At 40.4% G+C, this 15,832-nt stretch overlaps 1 long non-coding RNA gene across 1 annotated transcript; it reads right to left on the minus strand.

The window, feature by feature from the left end:
- Positions 1–11,800: 11,800 nt before the first annotated feature.
- On the minus strand, positions 11,801–15,478 carry LOC143420456 (uncharacterized). The gene is made up of 3 exons (XR_013100286.1): positions 14,830–15,478; positions 14,590–14,657; positions 11,801–12,299 (listed from the first exon to the last, which is right to left on the minus strand). It is a non-coding gene; the product is annotated as an uncharacterized LOC143420456 (long non-coding RNA).
- Between the last annotated feature and the right edge of the window lie 354 nt (positions 15,479–15,832).

The following is a 15,832-nucleotide window of genomic DNA, read 5'->3' on the forward strand; positions in this document are numbered from 1 at the left end:
TCATGAATGAGGATTTTGGCTTTGTTACCAAACAACACATTCTCTATCCGGTCGTTAAGTGATGACATTCCGGGCCTAAAGTAGTCTGCGTTTAATATGGCTTTTGTGTTGTTAACATGTTTAATGTTTTGTATTTTCTTCTATTTAATCTCAAAAAGCTCCTAAAACAGTCAGTGATCACTGTTGGCCTCCCTCTGCTTTTATTACCGCTAATCATTTATTTAAGCTCAGCTTTTAAAACCTTAGGATGTAACTACAGCCCAGCCCATGCAGCAGTATATGAATGACTAACCTCGTATTGTGGATGGATTATCTCAGTTGTTCTCCTGGCTGAAGTTTGGTCCTTTTACAGCATCCTGCCATGCGATTACATTTGTTCCTGACCACTGAGAACACTCACGGTAACTTTTATCGAGTGGAAAAAAGTTAGCTTGTTTATGTTATGCTAACATAGCTGTGTTGCTAGCTGTGTCGCTAGCATGCCAACATTATATACCAGCTAGCCAAACTTCAGTAACCCCACAAACGTCACTGCTGTTTAGTTTTCTGTCTTCATTTATGCTGGAAGTGATAAGAAAGCTGTACGTTTTAATTTGTTTCCAAAACCCCGCAGTCAGGACATGCTATGTTGTACTTAGATAGAAGCTAGCGAGCTAACTCCCTGCTAACTTCTAACTCCGTTAAATGTCATAAATTCCGTTTTCATGGATGCCTGGATGTTAAATTCAATTGTTACACCTGGTAGAGCAGAACGCTGATCATTTTATTAAAGATGAAAGACTTTAGACAGTTTTTCAACTCTCAGTAATGCCATAGTGATCGTTTGATATATGGACCTGCAGCGGAGATTAGGCCCAGACATGGCTAGTGACGTCAGACTTAACGATCGGATGCAGGAGGCATCAACGTACTTCTTATATAAACCTTGACCTTTCCTTTAGTGCCGATCACAGGCCAAATGTGACATTGTGAACAGATCAAGTGTATGGTTTTTCTCTGCTAGAATGAACGTTGCCATGCAGTCCATTGAGCCTAGCCTTATTTCTGCAGACTCACAGGATCTTGGCCATTATAAAGTCTATCCCTGTGTGGAACAATGTATTGTTGCTAACACAACAGGCAGTTAAAATGATTCTTTCCAGCTTCCAGGGCACCTTATTCTAGAAAGGGTTAATTTTGTTTTGGACTTTGCATCTCTGTAAACTTTGTCATGTTGGATGATAAAACTTTGTGAGACACGCATTGTTCCAGCGGTTGATTTGATGGCCTCCTGCAACATTCAGAGAAATTCAGAAATATAAGCTCAAATTTTCAAAGTGTGACTGATGCTACACAACGCTTAAAGAGAGCAAACAATCAGAATTTGAAATGAAGTGAATACACCAGCTGGTGCAACATGCTGCACATGCCATTTTTGAATAAAGAACAAACGCAGGCACAAAGAAGAGCGGAGGAAGAAGAAGAGGGAAAAAAGTTTGACTCAGGAAAAATAAGGAAACTTTGTGGAACTGCACTTTCAAAACAGCTTTGCACAAACTGATGATGTGCATCTGGTTGTAAATAAAGCACTCTGAAAATGTTCCCCACGGCAGAAGTGAAGTGAGGAAACTCCTAAGAGTAATGCAACTATTATCAATTAAGACAAAAACAACAATGTTGTCTGAGATACTTGGCAGGTACGTTTATCCAGGCAGTATCTGATGTTTCTTTATGTGATCCCACACTGAGTCTACCCTGGAGGGGTCAGGCCATCTATAGCAGGACTCCTAAAAGATGAAGATTGTGTTTTGGCTGCTGTTGGGGGTCACAGACCTGCTGCAGAAAGAGTTTGGGAGAGATCAGATGGCTCCCTGATTGTTGTGATGAGAAAAAACAACAACATCTCTATGGTGTCTAAATTTTAAGTGTAGGTATATATATATCTATATATTTTATGTTTTTATTTCCATCATATCTATTTAATCTATCTAATAAAGCTTGCTTGTTTGATATCTGTAGTATACCTTGATTTTCTTAACTTCCCAGCTGACAAGAAGCTTTGAACCAGGAATCTCCAAGTGTTAATCACTGGACTTTTAAATATTTATTAATTTCTCAAATTATTATTTGCTTTGTTTTTACAAAATATCATGTGTCAATTAATCGTCAGACATAGGGTTCGAGTTGTATCTTCAATTTCATCTTGAAGGTCACGTTGTGTGTTTTCCCAAACACCATGTAACGACTACACGGATAGATTATGAGAGAACAGGCCTGAGGGTAAGGAAATGTAAAAGGCCACACACCCCATGCAATCAAACTGAAAAAGATCGATGCTGCTCGATCCATACTGGAAACCTGCACCTACTCCCGGTCAACAAAAGAATCCTTTTCTTGTCAATCTGGCTTTAAAATGATGTAATTTCATTGTATTTAAATTATTAAATGGATATCAATAAACCGTGCTTAGTGTGACTTTTAAAACCAAATTATTATAAATATACATTAAAATACTATGTTTTCATAATTTAATTAATATTTTTAAAATATAATATGAAACATATACATATAATATACACATATTTAAGCCCATGTAACTATTTTATAGTTACTTTCTTTAAAACATGAACTTCCTTCCCATCCATCGATCCATCCATCAGACAGGCATATGTGAGGTGGAGGGCACATAGTGGCAATGGAGGTGAGACAGGTGTGGGGGTTTGGTGGGGTGCTCTGGATCTGGCTGCCACGATTATTGATGAAAACAATGTGCTGGGAGTTTGCTGTTCAGAAAGAGTAATATTTAAACTAAGTAGCTGCCGCCATTGTTGGAAACTGGAATTGGCTGGGCCGCACTATGAATTCTGGGATATGGTGGGCCACGAAGGATACACCCGACCCATCCTTCAAATGTATTAGTGGTTTAACATCTTTTTGATGGTCTTTCAAACATCAACTAGCAGTTACTTTATAGGTTATGGTCATGTTGGGGTCAGGACCAAGGATCTGTGTTAGTGAGTTTAGAAGGTGATTTAGACTAAACCCATGTGAAGCACATGTTTCTGAAGCATTATATAACCATTATATAATGTTAGTCTTTCAGTCATTACTCAATACTGGATTACTAAGAGTATACTAAATTAATTAAGCAATGTTTATGACTAGAAGTGGATGTCATGGGTAAGTAACGACCCTGTCACCTTCAGTCTACCTCGGGTTATGTAATTACAGCAGCTTTAAAATGTGTTTGTCTGTGTTTGCTTGCTTGTTCCTCTGTCTGCAGCACATCATCCTTGCAGAAAGAAAGACTTGTCATCATTTTAAATGCCTTTCTATTGACTTACTCTTCCACTTCTCCGACATTACTCCCAGCACATCAACTCCAGGCATTCTGTCGTTTCTGTTGTCTGAAGATGAAATGGAAAACACTTTGTGTTCACTGAGTTCATGTGAGGCCGTGGCAGTCTGTGAAGTGAATATACCTGCTTCTCTCACGTCTCTATTTTATGTTCGCTACCTTGAAATTCTTTCCTCTCGTCTTCTAATCAGTGATTTTATAGAAAATGTTGACTGATTGTTTAAGACCTGACAACACTGTAAACAGAACACCTCCTTTTAGACAGCACTATAAAAATCAGAGACCTAAACAATTCATTTTCCTTTTGCAAAGTCGATGTTTCCAGAAAAAACCCTGCTCTGCACAGCTCTATATTCAGTGTTTAATGATCAGCATGCTATAAAATAGATCTGTGTAGCAATTAATGGATAATAATACTACAAACAGCAGCAATGATAATAACAGTGATACATTTCTGTTGAAAACCTGCACTTATAAACATCAACATATTTATAAAGTTACCACCCAGGGGCCCGTTCTTCGTACCTCGCTAAGTAGGTTAGCCGGATTAGATTGTTGACGATTTCGCGTGATCCTGGATCAGTCGGTTCCCCGAAGCTCATCCGGGACTTGCTGTCATAGCAACAGAGCCGTAAGCGTAAACCTGCTCGGGAGCAGGTTCACTTTATGTAAACAGGATTAGATCGCGGCCACGCAGGTATGTCCGCTTCATTTATACGAAAGCAACAGCGATATTCCACCACTGTTTCACCATAAATAAATATTATCAATGTAACTAAAGACAATGCAGCACCTGATCCATTTATTGATTTCACACAGATACATACAGGTCATGTCCTAAAAAAGGGAAATGTACTATTAACATTCTATTACATGTATGTGATTATTACAGATGTAATTCATATTTCAGAGTAGTAATTGTAAATTACTTCGTGTAATCAAGATGAGAGACCACGGCTATAAAAGCGAAGGTGGATTTGGGAAGTCTGTCGCAGCCATGTCCTGTCCGTTTACGCGAGCAACCCATTGCGGAAGGTGCAAGATTGATAAGGAGAGTCCTCAGAATTCAGCGTATATTGTGGGATAGACAGGATCCTTTAGCTCAGCGCGACAGTGTGCTCATAGAGAGATATCGATTTTCCCGTGAGGGTATTATTTACTTAACCAACTTGTTGACGAGGGGGTGCAGGACCACCACCTGTCTTTTTTTCCTCTGCCCTTTTCTTGGTTGCTGTTATGAACAAACTAACAGAGTATTACAGGCCAGTATTACCTTGCCAAGAGACGCAAAGCAATCTAAGAGATAAATATTACCATTCTGTAGAATACTCCTGTATTCCACTTTTACTTGTTCCCATGTTCTTGTGGGTCCTGTTGTGGCTCTAATGTGAAAGGGGATATAATATAACATATTATAATATAATATAATGCCATATGATATTGGACAATATAGTGTCATATGATAGATCTACCCTACCGCCTACTGGTGTTGGCCAGAGGGGCCGATGGCGCGATATGGCAGCCTGGCTACAACCGTAGCTGCCTCCACCAGTGTGTGAATGTGGGAGTGAATGAATAGTGGTATCGTAAAGCGCTTTGGGTGCCTTGGAAAGCGCTATATAAATCCAATCCATTATTATTATTATTATTAAATTACCTACGAGTTTGATTTGTCAGCAACTTTCTGCCAGCCCTCTCTCCTTGCTTTTGCAGCCTTTGCAGTGTTCTCTTGCGTTTTAATTAAACTCTGAAACTCCTGAAATCCCTCACTCAAGAGTTCTTGCTCTGCTGCCGGAAAATACCGAGCACGCCCCTTCGACATTTTCGCCGACCAATCAGCGGGTTGCCGATCAACGTTTCTACTATCGATGCGTAGCCCCTTTTACGACGCCCAGTGATGTCACATTCCTGCGTCCAGCTGTAGTAATCGTCAACAGCAAGTGTGTTCGGGGAACCGGATTAGCGAGCTCACGGTTAGCGCGATGATTTGATCTTGGATGTGTCATTTGATCTTGGATGTAGTAAGCGACGTACGAAGAACGGGCCCCAGTTCTCAAACATTTTGATGCTTGTAAAATGTAAAGAAAAGCAGAATGTGATCACCTACACCCACCTGCTCACAACAGAATATAGAAAACATCAGACATTTCAAGCCAGAGACTTTGCCAATTAAGAACAGGGTCATGTTTACCGCTGTGCACCGCTCACTCCTGTTCAGTCTGTAAACATCTGAAAACTGAGGCGATCGATTACTGGAATTTTTAGGGGGGAGGAATCTTTCCTTTTCTTTTCCAACATGGAGTCCTGGGTCATCTTTGTCATATTTTATGTTGCATGATGCACCAAATGTTTTAAGTGCATGAAAGGTGTGAACTGCAGGCAGGCCAGTTCAGCATCCACCTTTTCTAAGATGAAGCCATAGATGCATGAAATATGCAGGACGTGCCTTGAAAAACATGTAATCTGAATGGGAACATAACCTGTATATACATTTGACATTGATAGTGCCTTTTTAGATTCTATAGGGACTAATGCACCTCCATACCATCAGACATGAATGCTGATAACAAAGCGGATGGTCCTTCTCTTTTGACTCATCTGACCACAGACCACAGTTCTCCACTTTTCCTCAGTTCATTTTAAATGAGCTCTTGTCCAGCGATGATGACAGCCTATAGCTTTTGATTTGTGGATGGCACAGCTTTCTGGAAGTGTTCCTGCACTGCAGTGATTTTTACGACAGAATCAATCGTGACTGCTTTTGAAGCAGGGCCGTGCAAAGGCCCAAAGACCACAGGCATCCAACGTGGACGTGCTGTGGACATATTATCATAATATCAGCTGTAGAACCAAAACAGGACTTTTACCTTTAGTTAGTCTTAAATGTATTTTGGTTTAGTTTTCTGTCAAAGTTGTCCAGAAATAAGCTCAATTAAATGGAATTTTACAAAATTTCTATAATTCAAACCAGTGAGTTACATAAAAATATTTAAAATCTTTCTTTTGGAACCATCCTAATCACAGTCCAGGATCTGCAGTTGGTTCTACTTTGCTGTGTCTTAGTTTTTCAGGTCCATGGGTTGCTGCTTGCGAAATTATATTTATAAAGCACTATAATATGATTCACTGATATAATTTCATCTATAAATCCACTTCTGGTTTACTTCCCTCTTATTTATCACATTATGTGTTACATAAACAGTTTAGTCATAGTCTGCAGTCTCAGGACGTCATTATATTCACAACATGCAGTGAAATGTGTTTTGTCCGAGCTGCGGACGTAGCCGCGCCATTCTAGGGCTTGGTGTTTTGGCATGGAGGGCCTAGTCAAGACTCTTACTGCATATTGGGAGGGAATCAAGCTTGCGACCTCCGCTCCAAAGGTGTGTGGTCTTACCACTCAGTAGCCAGCTGCCTACACAAAGCAATGACCAAAGACGGAGTGATGCTAAGAACAACACTTGTCAGCGTTAAAAGAGAGGCCAGGTTAATTTTTGCAGCGGTTCTGAGCTATGTGCTCCAGCAGTACAGTACTTCATCAGTTTCAATCCAGCCAAAAAATAGAAAACTACACAAACCAATAATGATTTGTAACGAATATTGAAATTCATTGAACCAGTCTGCTTTTTCCTAGTACACTTTAGATAATATCATTAATACCAATCAATAAATAGCTGGAATGGATTGTCTGAATATTGGTGCTGATCATGTCCATTCTCTAACATCTAACAAAACAAAGCTTCCCTCAAACTACATCTAAATTCTGAAAAGAAAAAGCCTACACAGACAAAAAAAAAAACCCTAAGAACTGTGATAGAAGTGGTAATTGGCAGCATGACTGCGTAGCTGACAAATCTGCAGAAAATGTGATGCAGTCATGTCAACATGCTCCCATATCTCAGAGGAGCATTTCCATCGTCTTTTTACAGCAGTGCCATATGATCGTTTTAAGAGAATAGTGACGACAAGAGATTTAAAGGCATGTTCGCCCATCACAGTCCAAACTCTAGTAATGGTGGTACAGGAGCAGGGCTTGATGACGATCAACGAAACTAAAACCAATATCCTGAAGACAGGATACATGAATGAATGAATCTTTGTTGAGCTTCGGTGGAATCTGCTCAGAGACGGGAGAATGGTTGGACTCCAAACAACTTCAAAAGCTTTAAATTAAATCTGGCTTTGAATGAAGCAAAGCGACGTAAAATTTATTATGAACTGATGTGTTTTCTCTTTGTATGACACTGGTATTTATTTATTTATCCTTTTTTAGTATTGCTGTTTAATGGTATGTCACTATCATTCATAGTGTCATTCATCAACCCCCTCTCTAACCAACAGTACATGAATTCTGGTAGTGTGTATCCTTTGTACTGAATATTTCATGAAGCTTTGACAGTCTTGAGAGGCCAAAAGCAGTTACAGGGGAAAGAACAGCAAAGCTTTGAGCTTTAGCCTAATGGGTTTGGCTTAGACAAGGTTTAAACTCGAGATATATGTGAAAACCAACACCACAAACTGACGTTTTGTTTCCTATATTGTCAACAGAGTGTGCGACAGCTCAGTGAAATGCACACAGGACTGTATTTTTTCTATGCTGCAATAAATTATTGCTTAGTCCAGTTTGAATTGCAGCTCATTAAAAAATAAGCCAATAATAAATGCTATAAATCAGCATCAGATGATTGGATTTCTTTCAGAACTCATTACATGATTACTGTATAGCATATAAAAATAGGAAATGTCTGTATGAAATTGTAATGGCTTAACATGTTATATCATAAAAGAGTCTTAGAATGAGAGGGGTTTATATTATTAGGACTGATCCATTTATCACTTGTAATATTGTTCAATGCAAAAACCTGGTCACTAATTAAAATATTCATTATCCCTTCTAACATGGCTAATAATTAAACACAGACTTTCAAATTTACATTTGCTCATAATTCCATAATTAATTGATCTTGTGTACACAAAGCCAATTAGCTACGGGGTTCTGGGATACTAATTTGACAGTGACGGTGCTAACCACTCCACAAACATGCTGGCCTTACTGTACGCAATGCTCTCTTTGTCAAAGAGATCCTGTTTACATTCAAACACTGCACAGCACACTCCCCATCAATAATCATTTCTGTGCCTCTCACACCTAACACCTTTTAGAATTTATGGTGATATTTGTGGTGCTAACATAGTGGCTGGCTGGCACTCCTTTGTAAATGAATTACACCACATATTTATAAAATGCTCTAGAGTTGGCAGCATTTGAAAGAGCCATTACAACTCCGAATACAGTTTTCACAACAAGTTGATATTGGAGACTAGAAAGGTTTTTCTCTCTTACCGATTATGAGAACAGAGGGACAGTGGCCTAGTTAGGTGGAAAACTCACTGTAGCTGCATGCCCAACCATTTATCTTCTAATGCTTATCTGGGTCAGCAATCTAAGCATAGATGCCCAGACCTCCCTCCCCCAAGCTAGTTTAGATACCAAAGGCCTCTTTAACTGCTACCTGCTCCACAAACCACAGGACTACATCCTGTGCCCGCAAAACTCAAGTGGGCCGAAGTCCACAGGGTGCCCAGCCCAATGTCCATCGGGCCCATTGGCTGCTTACAAGCCAATCACTAATGAGCCGCTCCTTTAGTAGGGTGACCAGATCCCAAAAACCTACATTTAGAGCAAGAAACACATTTTTGCGGAATAATATGGGACGTGTTAATAATGATGATAAGGGATTTGAAGTTTAGGTTTAAGCAGATTAAAAGAATAATATCAGAGAGATATACTGTATTTTATTTGAACACAACCTGTGAGCATAAATGAACATGTAAAGTTGTGTTTAATGGTCCTTTGTGATATCCTTACACCATCTCTTCCAATAACATTTTAAACTGTTCTGTGTTATAATGGAAGCTCTTTTGTCTCCTAATCAGCTTCAGGTTTTAGTATAGATGTATCCTACATCTCTTTCTGTGCCATGTTTCCTGTGAGACTCTCACATTGACTTTTGTAAATTAGAGCAAATCAAAATGTGGGAAATGGTCTCAATGGCACAAGCGGGGTAGGGGATAAAAATGATGCCACATAAAGTGGGACACCTGGTCACCCTATTCCATGAGTGGAGCCCAAGAAAGCCCAGACACGGAGAGGTTTCTTGATACCTAGCTGCAGTCTTTATAGTGACATTTAAATCACATTTAATCTGGTCCCTCATCCAAGAATAATTTTCCGTAGGAGACCGTAACAGGGAAAATAAGAGTTTAGTTCGTATATGTGTTTGCTCGCCAGGGAGATAGAGCTGAAACATTTGTGCAGCAGGTTAGAGATGGAAATGTGCTAACAAATGAAGAGATTGTGCTGAGAAGATTGAAGGACATTGAGGTGTTGATAAATGAAGAAAATGAGAAAGAGTGGGGACAGATGGAGGACAAATAATGAATCAGGAACCAGTTGCTGCATATGGCCCCGCCCCTCCCTGAGCCTGGTTCTGCCGGAGGTTTCTTCCTGTTAAAAGGGAGTTTTTCCTTCCCACTGTCGCCAAAGTGCTTGCTCATAGGGGGTCATATGATTGTTGGGCTTTTCTCTGTATGTATTATTGTAGGATCTACCTTACCAACACAATCTCATCTCAAAGCATAACATTCAACGCCATGTGACAAATCGTCAGTACGTTATGCTTTCGGCCGCCTAACTCGTCTGTATGTTACGTGTTCGAAAACATGAGAACCGTTTGGAATCAATCTACACATGTACATTTCTTTTACTTCCTCATCATGAATTGCTTTGGAAAACACTATCTAACATGATTAAGAGTGTGGTTAAGGTTATGGATAAGGTTATGGTTAGGGCTGGAATACATGGCTGGAACGTGTGTTACCACCGGGAGCATCATTCCATTGGATCCCATCCATCATCAAGCACGTAACATAGGGATGCGGAACGTTACCATTTGCTTGGGACGTGACAAATCATTGGTATGTTATGCGTTCGGAATGAGAACGGTCTGACCTTACAGTATAAAGCACCTTGAGGAAACTGTTGTTTTGATTTGGTGCTGAATAAATAAAATTGAATTTAATTGAAGTGCATTAGTAAGGAGGAAGTAGGGGGCAGCTATGAAGAGTGGAAAGCCAGTTGGTCCTGATGACATATTGTACCTGTGGCAATATGGAGACCTCTACAAGAGAGGACAATGGGTTTCTTGACTACCTAACTTAACACAGTCTTGGATAGTGAGAGAATGCCTGAGGTACAGGAATGTCTGTACGATGATCTTTGAAATAAATCTGGAATTTTTGTCATATTCTGTATATTTTACATAAAGTTCCTATGATGTACACAGCTGCTATAAATCCACTCTATATCATTAAACCTGTGGAAAGTGAAGTGTGAAAAAGTGTTTGCCCCCTTCCTGATTTCCTATTTTTTGTTTTGTCAGTGTTTTGGATAATCAAACAAATTTTACTATTAAACAAAAAAAAACCAAAAAAAAAAAAAAAAACCACGAGCATTTCACACCATCGTATGATGAAACATATTCAACTGATTTTGTACCTCTGCTACTGCAGACAAGTTATAAATGTGTGCCTTACTCTGATGAACCTGATTTTTAAGTATTTACTTGCTATGCAAACTTTCATGTTAAATAAACTCTGAAGTAAAACTGACATCTAATTTGCTGCTATTTAATGCATTTAAGTTCATAATTCAAGGAAAATATCCTGAATTCTGATCTGTTATTATAGATATGTATACGCCATAGAATAATAAGCCTGATTTTGATGTCACGACCTTTTGTATGAATTTCCATGCCACTGAAATTACCACTCTGACACCTAATCATTTTTATTTTAAGGTAGCGAGTACTTGAAATGCACAGCTAGGTCCTGGCTGTAAAGTTTGAAAAACACCATATTTTCTTTAAGGTTAGGGGTTACGATGGGGCTCGCACATCACACATGTTGATACATGAGCACTGGCATGCTTTTTTTTAAGTCAGTCTCTAAACTAAACTTATCATAACCTCTGGCTGTACAGCTGGTGGAGAGCAGTTGATCTAAAAAAATGAATGGCCCCTTCTTCTCTTGGTAATTCTTATAGCCATTACTGGTGATCAGTTATGTGCAGGCCCTGCTTGAGTATTTGTCACATTATTTACATAGATATATACATTTGTCATATTTGTGAAATGCACATTTTCAGTAGATTTTCTAGGTGATATCTCTAATCTCAAGTCTGCCACCTCCAGCTCGGCCTCCTGTCTTTTTGTCGGACACCCTGTCCGAACCATACATCATAGCACCACCGTCCTGAAAATCTACCCCTGATTAGGGATGGGTATTGATAAGATTTTCACGATTCAGATTCCATTTTCGATTCTGTTTAACGATTCGATTCTTTATCGATTCTCTTATCGATTCTCTTTAAAAAAGGAGAACACTAAGGTCGATTAGCTTAGAACTTTGTTTTATTACTTTGTTCCCCCTACCACCACTTCCCCTGCCAGTGGCGGACTCCCTCAGACATCGGTGCGTTGGTGGGTCTTTGTGTCCGGGGATGGGCGTCCAGGTACACACCGGCTCACTCCTTGGCGGCCGCTTATCGGGGCCTGGAGCCTGGGGCTCGCTCGGGCCACTTCGGAGGTGGGGTGCCTCCGGCCTCTCGGCCTGGGGCTCGGTCACTCAGGCACGGCTGGCGGCCGGCGGAGCTCACGGGCGCGTCACTGCAACCCCCCCTGGCTTCTGCTCCGCGGCTGCTGAGTGAGCCCTCATCTGGGACTCTCCTCAGCTCTTTCTGGGACAGTGGCGCAGCTGCCCCTCTGTTGGTTTTCCTTGGTCTCTTGTGTTCTGGGGGCCTCTGGATGTCTGGAGTTTTGATCTCCTCCATACCTGCTTCATGCCCTGGAGGACGGGGCTGTGGCCCCCCCACACCCTCTAGCAGATCATTACATGAAGGAACCTTTTAAAAAAAACAAAAAACAAGCGCGTCCATGCTCACAGGTGTACACACGGGTGATCACACCCACAAACTACACCCTTTTTGGCTCCTACCTCAAAGCACACTGTGTTCTGTTGATCTTATGTGCTGCACAATAATGTTTAATATTTAGTATTTACTGTCATATTCCCATATATCATTGTGATGTTGTTTATTCTATTACTCTTGTTCTCTTCTGCTTGTTTTCTTTTTTCTTTCTCAGCAGGTGATCCAGGTTATCGATATGCATTTTTTTTTTCTCTGCCCGTTCTGTTGGTTTATGTTTTTTGCCCTTCTCCCCCGTCCCTCTTCTCAGCTGTTTCTCTTTCCCTCTTTCTTTCCCCCAGTCACGTCTGTCCCGTATTCAGTAAGTGAAAATAAAATAAACAATAAAAGGTGAATCAAAAAAAAAAAAAAAAGAACTTTGTTTTATATCTTCTCTTTGAACAAGATAGAAATTTAGGAGTAACATGGCCTTACAAACCCAACAGTGAGATCTTAAGAGATACACAGCCTACGGCTCTTCAATGGGGTGTCAAAGGGGCCCCAGGAAAAAAAATTGTAAATGTAAAATAATAAAATAAATATTCTTCTGTAGCAATTACACAAGAATATCCAGTAATGTCTCTGCCTACAATTAAACACATTCACTTACCAAAGTGAAATCGGGGCATCTGCTGTGGCAAATGGGTTCAAGCCTTTTACCACAAACTTAGTCACTGCTCGGTGACATTCGTCTATCCTGGCCTGAAAGGAGACGCTACCGGTAGACTGCAGCAAGAACTGCCAGCATCTGAGCCAGACTCTGTCTCATCATGGTCACTAAATGCACAGTAATGGCAGGTTTGTAATAAGGCAGATCGCGCTAACATAATATGCACTGTTAGTTGATTATTTACCTGCCGCATTAACGGGAGAGGACGTGCAAACGTTACCGCTGCTGCTGGGTTGAGATTCACGAGTCCGGAGCGGAATTAAAAACACGACATTCATTTAAGGTCATCGCGTTGTTTTGTGAGCAAATGCTTTTGCATATTCGTAGTGTTTCCTCCCTTAAATGAAATATCTACTTTGCAAGTATTGCAAGTTGCCCTGTTGTCATCCGTTCTCGTAAAGTATAACCAAACTTTTGAGCGTTTGAGCCGCTTACGCGCCGTGTTTCCTGCCAGGTAAATGACGCTCCGCATAATTCGGGGCGACTGGAATCATTAAAGGGAATCGTTTGCAAAAATGGCAAACGATTCCAAGGAATTGAAACAGTGGGAACCGGTTCTCAACAAGAACCGGTTTTCGATACCCATCCCTACCCCTGATGCTCATCTCCACCCACTCCAACCTGCCTTCACCTAGCTGGTGCATGGTTGAACCCAGGTATGTACACTCATCTACCTTCTGCTCTGCTCCTTGCATCTTGAGTTCCGTCTTGTTTCTACTGACTTTCACTCCACTTCTCTCCAGAAGTTACCTCCACCTCTCTAGACTCTCTTCCACCTTCTCTCTGCTCTCACTACAGATCACAATGTCTGCAAACACCATAGTCTACGGATCCTGTCTGACCTCATCGGTAAGCCTGTCCATCACTGTTGCAAATAAGAAGGGGCTCAAAGTAAATTCCTGAGATAATCCCAAACACACCTTGAACTCATTTGTTACTTTTACCAGACACCCCACCACTGGCTCAACACATTCAAAGCAAACGTCACATCTGTTGTGCTGTTTCTCAGCATTAAAATAAACTCCATCCCATAGCTTGACTCGTCAACTATATCCCCTCCTAATTACTACAGCTCTGCACATTACCCTTATGTTTGGAAATCAGTGCCAGTACACTTCTTCTCCATTTCTCGGGCATCCTCCTAATCTCCAAAATTGCTTTAAATAATCCATTCAAAACCTGACGTCCTCTTTTCTCGACATATCTATATCTCCACAGGTGTTTCATCTGGACCAACCACCTATCCACTGTGATTGGAGCCATCCAGTCACAGTGGCTGAGGCCTCTCCATTAAAGAAGATTAATGCTGTGTGCGAAATACCCTCACCTTTTGATAACCTCCTCTTCTTAGCAGATATGGTTAATTGGTGTTCTGAAAGGCACACACACGGACAGAATCCTCTCCCAAATCACCAAACAGCAGAAGTGTGTGTTACACTTTCCCTTCTATACATTGCTCTACAATTTCTCAACTAAGACATTTTTATAACACACACATACAGTGTTTGTAATTCAGCTTAATGACAGTATGTGACAGGTCAAATCAACAAGACTCACCAGATCTCAGGGTTAATGTGTTTCTTCTGCATAACAGCAGCTTTCCAAACCCAGGGAGTAGCACGGGTCTGCACACAAGAAAAAAGCTCTGACTTTCTTAATTACTTTTAATAAATTATTTCTGAAATAGTGACAACATCAATCAGGAACTAACAGCGAATAATGCAAATAATTAAGTAACATTAATGTAAAAGCAACCCGTTTCTAAATGATAGAATGACATAACTGTATTATACATACCTTCTAATCTAAAGCTGGCTCTTCTCAGTGGATCTGTGGTCTCCTCCTCTAATCTCTAAGGTGCTGCTGTGCATCATTGATGTGAATATGAAAAAGCCAAGATGAACAAATTTTCCTGACAACAAAGTTAGGGCATGCAGGCAAACATAGAGTAACAAAACAGAAAAAAAAAGAAAAAACAACTTCTCTTCTTTATCGCCTCCGGCCACTTAGCAAGACTGTAGGGCAGAGACGATCTGACCTCCATGCCTTCCTCTCTTTTTTTCCTACTACCCAGGCAGAAGAATTTATCACAGATGGAACAATTTAAGTATTTTAAGGTTGAAACCGAACCAGTAATTTATTCCACAGAGTAAAAATACATGTGGGATTTAAGTCCACATACAACAAAAAGAAGCTGATTCATTTCTCTGTAGAAAATCTGAAACCTCTAATAATGTGCAGCTTACCATCTCATACATGTAAGAAATTATCTGTAAAGGTATAAGAAGGAGGCTGCGGGGGCTGAGGGTAGCTGATCATCCATCATTTGACTGTTTGGGGTTTTTCATTACAGCAAGCTGTTCGTCGTTTTGACTTGCACCTGCTCGGTGATGTGTCTGCATGGTGGTTTTTGTCTCGTTTCTGCTCTGGCCTTTTCCTTTCACCGTGCTGTGCTGTTAATAAAACGTGATAAAATAACAGTGACAAGTCAGCGTGGGACTGAATGGTGTTAGATACCACATGAAAGGCTGAAAGGACATACTAAGACAAACATGACATACTAAATGTTATTAGGCTGCAGTGTATGTACCCTGCCACTATATCAAGTCACGTTGAGCCCTGCCACCTGTAGGGGCACTCACTTTGGAAATGCGAGGGTAGGTGGATGGAAAAAGCTTATAATAACGATAACAATTCCTCCATTAGACTGAGCCCAAATGAAGCACAAGACAAATGACTGTAATAACTTGCAATAATAACTTGGTTATGATATATTATATATATATATACAGTAAATATT

The sequence above is a fragment of the Maylandia zebra genome, linkage group LG9, assembly GCF_041146795.1.
Source record: "Maylandia zebra isolate NMK-2024a linkage group LG9, Mzebra_GT3a, whole genome shotgun sequence".
NCBI lineage: Eukaryota > Metazoa > Chordata > Actinopteri > Cichliformes > Cichlidae > Maylandia > Maylandia zebra.